Source organism: Protopterus annectens, chromosome 2.part1, assembly GCF_019279795.1.
Source record: "Protopterus annectens isolate FY-2018-M chromosome 2.part1, PAN1.0, whole genome shotgun sequence".
NCBI classification, from domain to species: Eukaryota; Metazoa; Chordata; order Ceratodontiformes; family Protopteridae; genus Protopterus; species Protopterus annectens.
In genome coordinates, this window is record NC_056729.1 from 1,723,390,809 (window position 1) to 1,723,406,562 (window position 15,754).

A 15,754-nucleotide genomic window follows, 5' to 3' on the forward strand; every position below is an offset into this window, starting at 1 on the left:
GCTACCCTTGTGAGCCATATTAAGCCTAGCCAATTATCCCTTGGGAGATTCAAACCCTGCACCTTGTGTTTGCAAGGTTAACACCTTAACCATTAGGACACCCTGTCTGGGTCACACAAGTCTGGTTATATATGTTCGACTTAATACAATGGATTTGCACAGTTGGGAACTTATAATATATGCTGTTCAAGTCTCCCCTTGTTTTGCAAGTCTCCCCTTGTTCTCCTCAACCACCCCGTCAATTTGTATCACAAGACACCCCAGAGTTTCTTTGGTGGTCAGCTTCGATAAGGGTAAGACGCAAGGCCTGTATATTTCTCAGACAGGCCACAGCTCACAATTTCCAAGTAGTGTTCAATACCATAGTGATGGGGTGCATCAACAAGCTTGGGGCGCAAAAGGCTGTACCCCCTATTCAGGCTAGCTATTAGAACTTGGGACTTGGCTCTTTAGCATTCTATAACCTTCCAATCACATTACTTTCTGTCAGAGCAAAACATTTTGGCAAACAAACTGAGCAGAACCAGAACAGACCCTCAGAAATAGTCTATACAAGTAGGCATTGAGTCATTTCTGAGGAACACCTCAAACAGATCTCTTAGCCTCTTTTCAAAACAAGACAATGCATACCTTTCTTTTTTATTCCCTCACAATGGAATTTTCTTTATGCACGCCACTCTTTTCACTGACATCCAGGGTATTTCTGAATGCTCAAAAGGACTCTCTAAAAAAATTGTTGTGAATCTCTTTTGGCCTAGGCAATATTGGTTCTTCCTTTTATGGAAGCGGCCAAGGGAAATACCACAAGTTTCCTCACTATGTGGATCTACTCACACAAGATGGGGGGAGTTAGACTTACTCCAGTCTATTACATCTTAAATTATCTCCCTGGATTCTGATACCTTTTAGGCACCTCTTTTTTACAATGTGCAGCAGTTACTAGGGAAGCCTTTGACGCTATTCCCCATGCAGCCATTAACAGACTTGTGAATCTGAATATAAATCCTTACATTGTGTGATGGATGTAGCTAACTGGTTGTCTGACAGGACCCATGTGGTTAGAGTAGCAGGTGCCACTTCTGAAAGCAAAACACTTACCAGTGGTGTGAACAAGTGTAACTCACACAACTGTACTTTCCAGATGAAAAAACACGAGTGGTTATGAATGAGCCCTCCACCATAATCACTACTCTACTTTGGTTGGAGAAGAGTGTGAGAAGGAATTCATATGTGGTTGCAAGGCATGCTGTCCAGGAAACCACCGAAGAGTGTAATGTCCCCACAGCACTGGCTGATTAAGGGACTTGCTTAGAGTCACAGAGTAGGCAAATGGGGGGTTGAAGTAACCAAACCCAAAACTACAAGAAGTAGTTCATTAATAGCTCATGGCCTTAATCCTGTGCGCCGACTGCCAGACTCACTCAAAGGTCAAAGCACAGGGGTTAACTCCTCTGTCTCATATTACTTAAGATCAAGTGATTAATCACAAAACTTTCTAGTACATGACAGCTTACACTATAGAATAAGACAAACAGTTGTCACTTAGTTAACACTGTAATACTCCTTCCTTCCTTTTACATTAACTGATTATGTATTTGCCAGTGTTGCCAATGATTTTCTCTGTGTGCAGGGTACATAATTGGTATTATACCATTTACTTCATATAAGAAGTCAGCATTCACAGCATCTGGCTCTGAAACTGTTGTTTCCTGTGGTTCTGTGCTCTCTACTTTTAAGGTAGGACCAATGGATGGGAAGTTAAACTACAAATTTTGCATTTTTATGTTTTTTGTTTTCTGTGCATGATTTATTCCCTTTCTGTAACAAATGTTTAGTTTGACTACGAGCAGTTCAGGTGATAATGACTATATGTACAACTCATTTTTATACTGCAACAAAGACCTCTGCTTTTCAGATTAAGGCATAAAGGCTGTTCTTGGTTAATTTATGTGGGGTTGTGTCCATAGGATCATGGGAAATACAAAGCAACTGGCCATGTGACTCCTTCCGCCTTATCAGTACCCACTGTTAAAACTCTTTTTCAAAGGATGGTTAGGCCAGTCAAGCATGAATACCCATCCAATCCTTGGTGATCTTTAAACAAAAATAAGGTACTGTTTCATTTTAAAAAGAGCTGTAAGAGGGGACAGTTGCAGATTTCAACAGTAATTTAACAGTTACACATACAAAACTGATAGAGATAAACAGAAAATGTGTGAAAACTGTTTCTGCAGTGGCATTCTGTACAACTACTTCAAGAATTGAATAATCTGTATGCTGCTTGCATAAGTTAAACGGTAACATTCCAAATATGGAGTAAAAGTGTTCCCAAAAATACAGTTTCAAAACATGTTTATAGATAAAAAGTCTTGCATGCCTTCCAACATAAGCAAAGTGTTTTCAAGTTTTTGTTCCTCCTTGCAGCTGGACTGATATCATGCCAGGAAAAGGCCGCAACTAAACAGTTCTGTCGGCTGACCACTGACCACATTAAATGGTACAAATGACAAAGCCTGCCTTCTTACCCTCTGAAGCATAAGTAATTCCCTTTTATAAATATACATTTGGAAAATCCAAGTTAAGAAATATCCCATGTTTAGCTGACTTAAGGAAATTATGATTTCACTTCCCAGAAAGACTAATGAGCCAAAGCTAACAAATCATACATCAACAAAAACTGCTTCCAACTTCTAAGTTAAATAGAGAAAGGAAAGCAGCAGTCTACACAATGTAGCCCCCCCCCATGACCAATATGAGGCAATCACTGTCATGAGTGAGGGGTGACGATAGATGTCCTGGTATCCCTGGAGAGAATTCAGAGGTTTAGATGAAGGTTTGAGTTCCAGCACTAAGGAACATGACTGAATAAGGCTGTTCTGATGCAGGAGTGCACTTAAACAAGGGGTATTGCAAAACTCTACTGGCAAAAAAATCTGCAAACCCAGACCCATTATTCATTAGAAAAAAATGTTTCCAGTAAGTTAAACTTATTCTGCTTCAGAGTCACCCTTTGCTTTCACATGCAGACTATCTCCCCCAATGTTAGCCAGTTTCTTGTACACTTCTGATGCCTGACTATGATGAAAGTGAAATAAATAATGGTTGGAGCAACAGAGATCAACTGTTTTGATTTCATATACCTTCTCTATCTCCCCTTGTATCAGTCACCACCGACTACGTAATTATCCTCAATGTTGTCTACAGCCTTTCTCCTCCCCCAAAATAAACACTTTCTATATGCAGCTCTGATGTTAGATTATGTTCAAAGTAAAACAAATGGCCACACTTGCTGTGAGGCACATATGCTCCTGCACTTGCCAAGCTATATTGATGATCGTATAATAGCAGTCATATAATTGTGGTTTGTTTTCACATACTATCTGCCTTCCCACCTCCCAACTTGTTTGTCTCCCACATGACTGACTGTGGACAAAGTAAAAGCAATAATGAACACAGTAATGTATTTGAATTTGATACTTTCATTCACATGTAGTGTCTTGCCATGGCAGACCATGATTCTTTAACAGTGGCCAAATAAAGTCCCTTTTGTTTTCATACATTTTTGCCTTCCCACTTTCCAACCTGTTTGCACCTCTCATATGACTGACTGCAGACAAAGTGAAAGTAATAATGAACACAGTAATGTATCTGAACTTGCTGCTTTCACACATGTATTGTCACTCCATGGCAGGCCATGATCCTTTAAGAGTGGTGAGAGTACCACTCTGCACACCTGCAATAGAAATAAAAACAGTCAGATCATGTTATTACCTCAGATGACTGACTGTTGAACGTGAAAGAAATAATGAAATGGCCAAAATAATATACTTCATCTTGTTGCTTTTAAACAAGTTCCCCATCCCAATCTTTGTTATCTTAAAAACATCAAGAAGAAAATTGTGTCAATCACTGGTGTGGAAACTGTGTACCACTGTTACCATTGCCTGATAATGTATCTGCTGTCCTGCCAGTGTTTACATTGTTTAGGTACATGCAAGACAAAACAATTCCCTTACTGATGATGTATAGCCAAATTTAATTTTATGTTATTTATTCATTTATTAAATGGGTTAGTGGTCTGGACTGAAAACCCTTTTCTGTCACAACTTAGGTCTGAGGCATATAAAGTACAGACATTGCCAAACACAGGGTGTAAAAGATATAGAATGCATTCAGTGCCAGTCATAGGATGTCATATGTACAGAATAAAACAGAGTTCATGGAATAACTAGGAATTGCTAGAAATCACAATGAGACTGGAACACAGCTGCACTGTAATACCTTTTGTTGGACCAACACATGTTTTCCAATTTCTCAAGCTTTCAGGCTACCATGAGCCTTGTGACAAAAGGAGATACTGCCAGCACAGCTAGATGGAAATTTGTAAATAATTATAGGTCATTGGTGAATATTGAAATGATTTATACAAGATACTTATGTTACAAATGTATTAGAACTGTATATCAAACTGCTTGTACAGATGTGTGTATTGAAAAGGTATTTGTAGAGTGTTGTGTTTGAAATGTAACCACAGTGTGCCGTACTGGAAGAGAACAGAAATGTACCTGCACTATTGTAACTGCTTAAATGTATATACGTAACAGGGGAAACTGTCCAGCAAACTTTAGAAGAATATCTGAAATTAAATTACTTTATAGGCTACACAGTAAAGAGACTATTTCCTCATGTTTTCAATGCAGCTAGAGACATGATATCTGTACTAGGAAGCTTTCTGTATTGTCTTTGGAGTGAACTAATTGCTAACTTTGAAGCATGAAGGAATGCAATTGTTTTATGACTTCCAGCATCTGCCAAAGATCTCAGCAAAAGCCCTTGTCTGGATATTTTTACAGGTAGATGCAACATGCTGCCAGCATCTAACAATGGGGGGTATGGCCTGGGAACTAGAAGTCAGATGACCGGGAATGATGTCCTTCTGCAAGCTAACCCAGCAGTAATATTTTAGATATTAATTTGAGAAGTCTTAGTGAGACAGAGCATTTTGCATTATGTCTTGGACCTGACAATAACAATAATAACCATTCACCACATCTGCCTTGCTCTAAGTAAGTTATTAGGGTATACCATTTGTGTTAATATTAATATTAATATTAATATTACACAGTAAGATTGGACACCCTTTGTTAAGGGCCTTAAAGTAGCTGTCAAGTAGTTCATAGGTTCATAGGTTAATAGGTTGGTACTAGGCTATCGGCCCTAGGGCCTATACAAGCCTAGCCATAACAATTCCCTGGCTATTTCTTCCCACAGTATTTACTTCCCTGGACCCCTGGTAGCAGGGCAACTGACATGATCCCCAGGGTGAATTTCCTATCTCCCATCCAATCATCAAGATTCCTTTTGAAGAGGGCCAAAGATGCGCTCTGTTTGACATGTATGGGCAGCCTATTCCAGAATCTGGGGAGTCTCTGGGTCAGGAATCTATCCCTCCAGCATGTTTTGTTCATTGTGATAACAAGGTTTAGATCCCTGCAGCGTGTGTCTCTGAGGGATTGGGATTTCTGTAAGTGTAGCATGTCCAACAGCTCTGGGTTTGACACGGCCTTGTATGTTAAGCAGATATCGCCTCTGAGTAGATGATATGCGACAGAGTATGGGTGGAGTTTTTTTAGACGGTCAGCATAGGGCATCTGCTTTAGACCTGTGATTCTTTTAGTGAGGTATTTCTGTGGCCTTTCCAGCTGTTGCAGATGTCTTGTGAGGTACATACCAAACAGAGAGTTGTATTCTATAATGGGTCTAATGAGGGATGAGTACAGTGGGATAAAGACCTCCTTTTTTCTGGATGAAATAGACTGGGCAGTAGTGTGCACAGCTAGTAAACCTGTGACAGCCTTTCCCAGGTGTGTGTGTGTGTGTGTGTGTGTGTGTGTGTGTGTGTGTGTGTGTGTGTGTGTGTGTGTGTGTGTGTGTGTGTGTGTGTGTGTGTGTGTGTGTGTGTGTGTGTGTGTGTGTGTGTGTATATGTATGTAAATCAAATCGCAAAGAGTGTGTGTGTCAGCTACTTGGGCAGGGACACAAAGCACTGGTTGGATAGAGAGGGTGTTGGAGGTTTTGGCTTGGTCATTCAGCTGAGATCTCAACTCTGTAGCTGTGCCAGTGGGGAGTCTTATTGGGGATCTGGAGAAAGAGGGAGAAACCAGCCCCGGACTGACTGTGGTCCGTGTGCTGTTATGGGAAATTGCAGTTGATGCAGAGACCTGCATCTGGAAATACCGTGTGTGTACCTGCTATCCTGTCAGTGAACGCCCCCCCCCACTGTTGCCAGTGGTGAGAATTGAGGCTTCTTGATTAATGGTCCAGTGGCGGGTCACAAGCCTTTCATCAGAAGTTATCTAATTACTGATGTTATATGCTTAAATACTCATTTTTGTTTGGAGAAAGCAGTACATAATTTATTTCTTATTGGCTAAAAATCTAATCAAATGCAGGAAATGTCAACAGACACGTTACAAAGGAGGGACAGGCCAGTCACTCAGGGCTAGGATGAATGCCCATAGCCATGCAGTTACATGTAAAATGACTGACAAGCCAGTATCAGCGCCGTTTTCACAGTCTGATCATTCTGCATCAAACATAACAGTTATAGTTCTTCAAAGACATTTTTGTATACATTTTGAATAAAGAACAATGGAGATTAAGCTAATTCAGCTGTTCAACCAGTCAGTGGTGTGAACCTGCATATTGGTTTTATGAGACAGAATAACACTTAAGACCTTTTCCCTCTAAGCAGCTAAGAACAGGCACAAATCAGGTGTACAGAAGGTCAGAGGTGCAAGAAGATGAAGGATGTGGGGCAGAGGTCCAGAGAGGTGTACAGTGACCTGAAAAGGGCATGTTTACTTTTTTCTACTGTTAACTGTGATAAAAGATGCACATGCATGATATGTGTTGAATAGCTGCATATATGGCTAACTATAGTTGCATTAAGAATAAGTCAACTTGAGTTTTATATTAAAATAATAAAATGAAACTACTGCCTTTCATCACCCCATTCCAAGTGTGAATGGGACATATACTATCACCTGAATGCATAGCCTCTGAGTATACCATTCACAAACATGGCCTGTGTGCTAAAACCTGAATGAGTAAATGAAAGGAGGGCAGACGTTTTAATAGGCAGTGTTAAACTTAGGATTCTCTGGGGTATTTGGGCATTCCAATGCTTAAACTACATAGCGGTGAACAGCAATTGTAATTGCTATATGGCATGGACATTATGGCTTCAGTCTGTTTCAGGCCATAGTCCAGACAGCCTAGTGTACACATTATATTGTGAAAGTGGATATAGTGAAGATATGTTGGCCATTTCCAAACTGAGTATAAAAAGTATATGGTGGGCTGTCAACACTGTAGTCAGAAACAGACTAAAATCAGCATCCCGGCTTCTGCTTCCACTATGTCCTAGCATGTTGGAGACAATAAAGGCTGGTTTCAAGTTGATTACAAGAGCAGACATACGCACTGTAACAGACTTTGCTACTTAAATCTGAAGTATGAGTTTTCAGTCCAACTAGTACTTCAACTGGAGAAAATAATATTGAAATAAAATACAGATTTACATGTACACATTTTGAGTTGTAGAAAAGTACAGTTGTATAGGTAAACTTACTATAATAGTAGATGGTTTAAATGGTTCCTGCTGCAGTAGCCTAAGGTATATGTGTTATATCTTGCAAAGCTTCAGGGCACCATCCAGGCACCCAAACCATTAGCTTGAGCTGAACTTGCTAAAAAGACAGGTTTGGGCCCCAAGACCTTCATGCCAAATGAGAGGCTGAGCCCTGAGAATACATTGCTAGATAAAAATGCCACACACTGGTATAAAAAGCACACCAAAAAACAAGGGGGATGGAAGGAGGGAGCGGTTACTGCAGCAGTGATCATTCAAACATGTACTGTTATGGGAAATGTATTTACACAGCTATACTATGTTCTCCATATTGATCATTCATTGCTGCAGTATTCTGAGCTGTATGGGTAGATTACCATAGCTTAGGACAACTGGGAGGTGTAAGAAGGGTCCAGGAGACCCTGGAGAATGGTTCTCGCAAACCTTAACCTAGACCTGGATAAGGAATCTGGCTTGTAGTGCTTTGTAAAAGTATGCACAGATAACCAAATTATTCCTTTTAGAATACTGCTAGAATTCAACCCTTTCCAAAAAGCCATAGATAAAGCCAAGGCCCTGATAGAATATGGCTTGACCCTGCCTGGAACAGTTTTGCTGCAGTGGGAATAAGGAAACATAATAATTTGGAAATAGTCTGCTTTAACACAGGTTGTCCCGTCTCCTTACATTCACAAGAAAGAAACTGATCAGAAGTTCTGAAAGATTTTGTAATGTCAAGATAGTACCTGAACTATCTGTGGACATCCAAGATATGAAGTATCCTTTTTCCCTCATTTTGGCGGTCAGGAAAGAACACATGGAAATGGATAGTTTGACATTAAGTAAATTTGAATACCACTTTAAGCATAAAAGAAGGCTTAGTTCTCAAGTAAACCCTGTCCTCTGAAAAATGAAATAAGGTTTACCCACCATAAGAGCTCACAACTCAGATACTCTCCTTGCAGAGGTCAGAGAAAGCAGTAAAACTGTTTCCCATGTTAAGAACCTTAAGTCATCTGGATGAGCAGGTTCAAATGGAGCAAGTGATAGCTTCTCTAACACAAAATTAATGTCCCAAGGAGGAACAACTGGCTTTCTTGGAGGTCTCTTATGCAAAACCCCATTCAAAAACATTTTCTGACATTGGAATGCCTTGAAAGAGGGGGATCCATGGGCAGAAATGCTGAATTGACACATAAATGAACCTTGATAGAGGAGTAAGACAGGCGATAGGAAAGTAACTTTCACAAATAATGTGAAAAAAGAGAAACTCCACTCTGAATGGGTTCTGGTTATGTTTTTGTAACCGACTAGAAACATTTTCCATTTGTTAATATATGATCTAGTAGAAGGCTTTATTTCCCCCATTAGTAACTCCTGCACATATTCAGTAAACAGGTGACTAAAAGGTATTAAGATCCTATCTTCCAGGCAGTCAGTTAAAGTTGTTTGGGGGTTGGGATGTATAAAATATCCATGTTTTTTTTTAAACAAGAAAAATCTTTATTAAATTATCTCAGATGACATAGGCAATCATACATTTATACAAATGAAAACAAACCATATTGTTATATTTCAGTTGCAAACATTATGCATCACTCAGTCTATCCAGTCATTGTCAGTCAAACGTTACAAAGCTCATTCAATTCCTGCCTTTCATTAAATCTCATTCCTCCTACAAAACATTATTATGCATGTATTGTTCCCACAATTCCCATTTTGTCTTTGTATTTTGCTCCTACCCTTTACTACAGATCCCAGTTCCAGTTGTTTTATCTCTGTTACTATATTCACTACTCTAGTACAGTTGGTTTAGACTTTGTTTTCCATTTTCTAGTAATTGCTTTTTTTTGGCAGCTACCATAATTAAACTCATCAAGGCTTTACTATGTCTAGACAATTCTGATTCTGTATCATAGCTCAAAAGTAATAATGTCCTTAGTTATGTAAATTTGCTCACCCACTATTTCGGATAGAGTACTCTTCAGGGAATTTTTAAAGTTGTTGCACTCCTAACAAAATACTTTCCCAGTTATCTCTTTTGTCTCTTTTCTTGTGTGACTAGATCCAGTCTGTGAGAAAAATTGTGGTAATTGCCCCTGGCCAATGCCAAAAAAAGGGAGAACCTCTGTTGCCTTAGCCTGAAGGGAGTCACTAAAGTGATCTTGGGGGATTCCTTCTGAATCTACAGAATTATCTTGAATATCAGTGGAAAGGTTGGAAAAGTATAAAGGAATATTCCTGTTCAAAGAAAGGAAAAGGCATCAATCTTTGATGCCTTCTTGCATGTAGTCCTGGAGCAGAATTTTGTCAACTGATTGTTCATTCAGAAGGCAAAAAAGCCTACTTGAGAAACTCCCCACAGCTGGATCAGATCTTGGAAGATGCCCAATATACTTTCCATTCATGAGGGTCTGCTTTTGTTCTGCCCAGCTTGTCTGCTACACAGTTTTGTTCTGGTAGAATGTAGGAAGTAGAGTGAGAATCTGCTATATCCCATGGTAATCTGGCTAGTCTGCACAGGGGTAAGACCTGGTTCTCCCCTGCTATGTACCACATCATTGTGGTATTGTCTGTAGCAAATGAAGTGGTGCTGGGGGCCAAAGGTGATTAAGAGAGATGAGTGCCTTGATAAGGGCAAGCAACTGTTTTTCATTCATGTTATTGTGTCTATCATTGTTGTCCCAGATACTTTGCAATTCTATCCCCCTTAATACTGATCCCCAAGCAAGTCCAAGGTGTCTGTGGTGACTGACTATTTTGGAGCAGGAGAGGAGAGGGAGATACCTGGATTCAGGGTACTTGAAGTCTCCAGCAAGGGATTTCTCTTCTCACACATGCCAGAACTGGAATCTGAACAGATAATGGGTGTTGGTGCTGGGACCAAAAAGGCCATACATCTCAAATATCCAGATTTTCACTGATGTGCAGATTTTTACTTCATATTTTTGTTATGTTTGTCATAAAACTGTCTTTTTCTGGTAAACCACTGGCAAATCATTGAAGATTAAAATCAGAAAATAATTACAGACAATTCAGTTTCAGACTTCATACCTTTCAGGAAATTCGTGCTAATGCAAAACTTGTTGTTCTATCAACTTTATAAGTTTGTAATACTAATATTTAAAAAAACACCTTTGTTCTCCCATTAGTTATGGCTTTATCCAGATTTCTTGCTCTAAGAGGTTGAGAGGTATGAAAGCGTTTTCAGATACCATTGTATCTCTCTCATGTGGAGTCTGGACAGAGGTATCATGAGAATGATAGATGCCGTGGGACTCAGATTCCCCTTGCCCACTAAGGGGACCTCAACAGCCACAGAAAACATTCCTAACTCCTGGTCCATATTGGATGTATGTGCAACACCAGAGAGGAAAACCTGGAATAAATCTAAATATATGTTTTCTTCCTGTGGAAGAAAAGCTCTTGTACGAGGTTCACTTGGAACCCCATCATAGGAGATTCTCATCAAAGAGAGAGATTCCTAACACTTAGAACAAGAGTCTGCATAGATAAGTAAATCACCTAAATATGGAAAAAAGTAGATACCCTGTAGCCTGCAATGTGCTATAACTGGAGCTAGCCACTTTGTGAATACTCTTAGGACAGTGGATAGCCCAAAGGGTAAGGCAGAGAATGGATAATCCGATCCAAACAAATAAGGCCTTAAAAAATCTGAAGCCTTAATGGATAGGAATGTGGTAAGTATCTCTTAAATCTAAGGTTACTAAAAAAATCTCAAATGGGTAAGAGATTGTGTTGTGAAAGCATCTTGAATTTGTGCACTATCACAAAGTGGTTTAAGAAAAAATGTCCATAACTGATCTCCAGGGATTTTCTTTCTTTGGTATCAAAAACATTCTTAAATGAAAACGTCTTCCCCACTGAGAAAGAGGAGCTACTTATATTATCCCCCGATAGAGCATGTGCTGTAGGACTGGAGAGAACAGAAGGGTTTAGTCTGGTGGATGTGGACCATGCAAAGGAGGGACTGCTCCCCCCTTCTGGAAGGGATGATGAGGCCCTTACATAGTCATTCTGACTTATTAACTGCCCTTTGTTCTGGAGGGGGTTCATCCTTTCTTTTAGGGAAACTCTCCACCATTGTTTTTTAAGAATTGCTCACCAGCATATTTCTAAGACTGTTTGTTTCTTGCCACAGTTGGACAAGGGAGGAAACAAATTGACACATTTAGAGAAGGAGGGATGGAAAATCTGAAGGGTTTCCTGTATCAGCTCAATCCTCTCATCATATTTTGTTAAACTTTGCAGCAGTGGGACCAAAATCTCTATAAAAAAGTGAATTTAAAATCTCATTTTATATCCTTTAGGAGGTTCTGAGAATGAAGCCAGGGAAACCCTCCTCAACACAGTACAAGTGGCATCCTTAATGAACGTAGTCTCTCCAGTCATAAACACACTTTAAATGAGTAATGACCTGATAAATAAAAGAAACCAAATCACACAAAGCAAAGTTTTCCTCACAGGAAGGAAATGCAGATAAAGCATACCTCATAGTCTCACAATTAGTCAGAATAAACCAACATATGAGCCTGACAATTCAAAATTCTAAAAATCAAAGTTGCAGAAGCAAACACTTTTTTCCACAAAAGTAAAAGTTGTTTTACAATCCTCATCAGAAGGAGAACGATTATAGTTAAATATTCAGCAGCAGCTGGATTAACTAAAGGAATAACTACTGGGTCATGTTTAGGAAGAGTGTGTAAAAACGTAAAAGACTGAGCAACTTTATACTTTCTATTTGCCTTTTTGGGGACGGCAGGCTGGGTATCAGGAAAAATGCAGGCCATGACACACCCTTCCACCATATCTGACAGAACTCGGGAAATTGGTGAAGGTTCTGGAAATTCCTTCTGTAACAGCTGACATTATTGCTGGGGGGGGGGCTGTGTTCTCCCACTGAACACACTTGCACATTCTGGAAATAGTCTAGGAGATAGGAAATTATTGATGGGGAAATTCAGGTGACATGCTGTCTTCTGAGTAAGAATCAGAATTCTGAGGGTAAAAAATATATCAGTTCCATCACATTCCTATCCTGCTTCAGTTTCTTGAATTTCTTCAGGAGACGAGGAATCCCTTTTCCATCTTACCAGAAACCACCTAATAAGAAAGATCAATAGGCTGTACAAGACCCTGAGCCAGACTTAATAAACTAATCCTGTCCAATGAAACTGGAGCAGGAGGAGTAGAAACTAAGTTTACTTTTCTGTTTCTTTTTAACACAAAAATTAAGACAAAGACATTTTTAATGGCAACAATTGCTTCTTTGTGAATAGGCACAACATTCTGGTTAAGCAGGGGCACCATCCTCTCCCTTTCTTGCAATACCAACAAAAGTAGCTCTCCCTTGTCCACTATGGGGATCCCAACAGCGACAGAGGATATTGCTAACCCACAAAACTTACTGTGCTCCATTATTCCTAGAAATATTTTATCCAGTTGTAACACTTGAGTGGCAGAGGTGATTAAAAGATATGCCTCAGCCCGGTAAGCTGCTAAAATGAGACAATAGTCTACTCCAGGAAGTTAATATCTTCAGGAATTTCAGTCCTTTCTAATTGTTTGGATTTCTTAGTTTTTATTTTGCTTGTGTTCCATACTTTGGTGTGTGTGTGTCTCAGTGGGCTGCCTTGGATTTCTTAGTTTTTGTTTTGCTTGTGTTCCATACTTTGGTGTGTGTGTCTCAGTGGGCTGCCTTGGATTTCTTAGTTTTTGTTTTGCTTGTGTTCCATACTTTGGTGTGTGTGTCTCAGTGGGCTGCCTTGGATTTCTTAGTTTTTGTTTTGCTTGTGTTCCATACTTTGGTGTGTGTGTGTCTCAGTGGGCTGCCTTGGATTTCTTAGTTTTTGTTTTGCTTGTGTTCCATACTTTGGTGTGTGTGTGTCTCAGTGGGCTGCCTTGGATTTCTTAGTTTTGTTTTGCTTGTGTTCCATACTTTGGTGTGTGTGTCTCAGTGGGCTGCCTTGGATTTCTTAGTTTTTGTTTTGCTTGTGTTCCATACTTTGGTGTGTGTGTGTCTCAGTGGGCTACCTTCAAATAATTTTGTAAATTTGCTAAACTTGGTGCAGTTAGATCTCCAGCCACTTGACATTACTAGTAAGAATCCATCTGAAATATTTGATGTCAGCATATACCCTGCTGGGTGTGTTTTATAGCTTGATTACTGAAACTCTTTGAAAGACTAAGATGGAGTACATGCCTGAATACAACTGAAACAGAAAAGTAGATTTCTGCTAAGGAGTGGGATGGACAAACCACTTAAACTAGTGAATCATTGTGAGTGCTGCTTTAAAACCCATATGAACACAGGGAGGACATGCAGACTCCACACAGAAGGCACTCCAGCCAAGAATTGAACCTCTTGCTGTGAGGGGACAATGCTACCGCTGCACCACTGCACCATCCTCCTGTGCATGATTCTGGGCACATGATGATCAAAAGTTAGGTAACTGTACACACAGGTTCCCAAATTCCAAACAACTGGTTCAGTTCTCAGGGGGTATTGTCAATTTGGCAGTTCCCTGGAGTAGATGACTTCCCTAAAGGATACAATAATGTATTTTTTGGAGTTTAGTTTCAATTCATGATTCTGGCAACAGTTATTCTTTGGGACAAACCTTCCTGCATGATGGTTCAGTAATTTGGGGATTCAATAACTGCTCCTAGCTTGCAGTCATCTCAGACATAGTCTGCCAAAGCCCTTTGGTATTTCCTTTTGCTTTTGAGATGTATATGCCAAACATAAAAAGTCTCAGCACTGAACCCTGGGGGACTCCATTGGTGACTGGTCTCTTTCTAGAGTTAACTTTCCCTATTTTGATTTCCTGCTTCCTGTGAGCAAGCTGGCAATCCATCTAGTGATGTAAGTGTTTGTTCCTACATTATTCATCTTTTGTACTATACCTGAGTAAGGGATTGTGTCAAAAGGCTTGACCAGGTCAAGGTAATATGGTATGAACTGTTTTACCTTCATCCATTGCTTTGGTGATGAGTAAAGCTTAAAATTTGCCCATGATTTTGAGCCTTTCACACTTTCCCCCGATTCTTGCCATAAGAGGTTGAGAGATCAGAGCATATGTTTGACTGACCCTGATTTTGTGTCTAATTTTTGGTCTGTTCCTCATAATATGTGTGATTTTCTGGCAACTTTATGAGGATTGCAAAACTTAAAATAATGATAGACTCTCGAGTCTCTGACTTCTAGACTTCATATCCTTCAGAAAATGCAGGCTAATGCAAAACCTGTTATTCTAGCAGCAAAGCATATAAGAACAATGTTATATTTAAAATATGTCCCTGATTCTGGACCTTTGATCTGTATCCTAACCCATTAAGTTTTTGGCTTTATCCCTTGAGCTATGAGGTTTTGAAGTTTAAATAGGAACTGTGAGCAAAAGCTGTTCACCACTTTCAAGCTCAATCTGTTGCATTTTTTTTATTTGTTCAATTAAATAAAAAAAGTCCAACAAAAACTGGGCAACTTGAAAAATAACAATAATAATAAATAACCTAACTAAAGGCTTAAAGTCAGGCAAGAAGCTTTAATAACTTTTTATAAGCAGAATAAAAATCACACAGTTTTTTTTTATTGTTCTTTTAAATAAATTAATGTTTCTGTCATGACTTTAAAAATTTAACAAAACTGGGGCCAACTTGCATTAATAAAAAAATGAGTTAAGGTAAGGAAGAAACTGTATTAACTTCTGAAAACACAGTATCAGCAAAGTTATTCCAGTTTCTTGCCTGCATTGTCTTATTTTATTATCACCAACGTCATCATTATTTTTACTGCTGGTTCTTCATAAATGACTGCCCAGAATGTACCTGGGTGGACTGCTGCCACTTCAGCTGAGGTTCACAATCCACAGAACTGCACTGACATGCTCAGCAATATGACTGTTATTAATTATTAATTATTAAATAACAGTGAAAACCATAAACTATCAGAAGTTGGAATGAAACAACGAGGTGTCAGTTGTAAAAAATAAGCGCTTTCTTTCCTTTATTGCCAAGCACAGAATGAAAGTGCTTATTATTTTTTACAACTGACACTTTGTTGTTTTATTCCAACTTCTGATCATTTATGGTAAATAACAG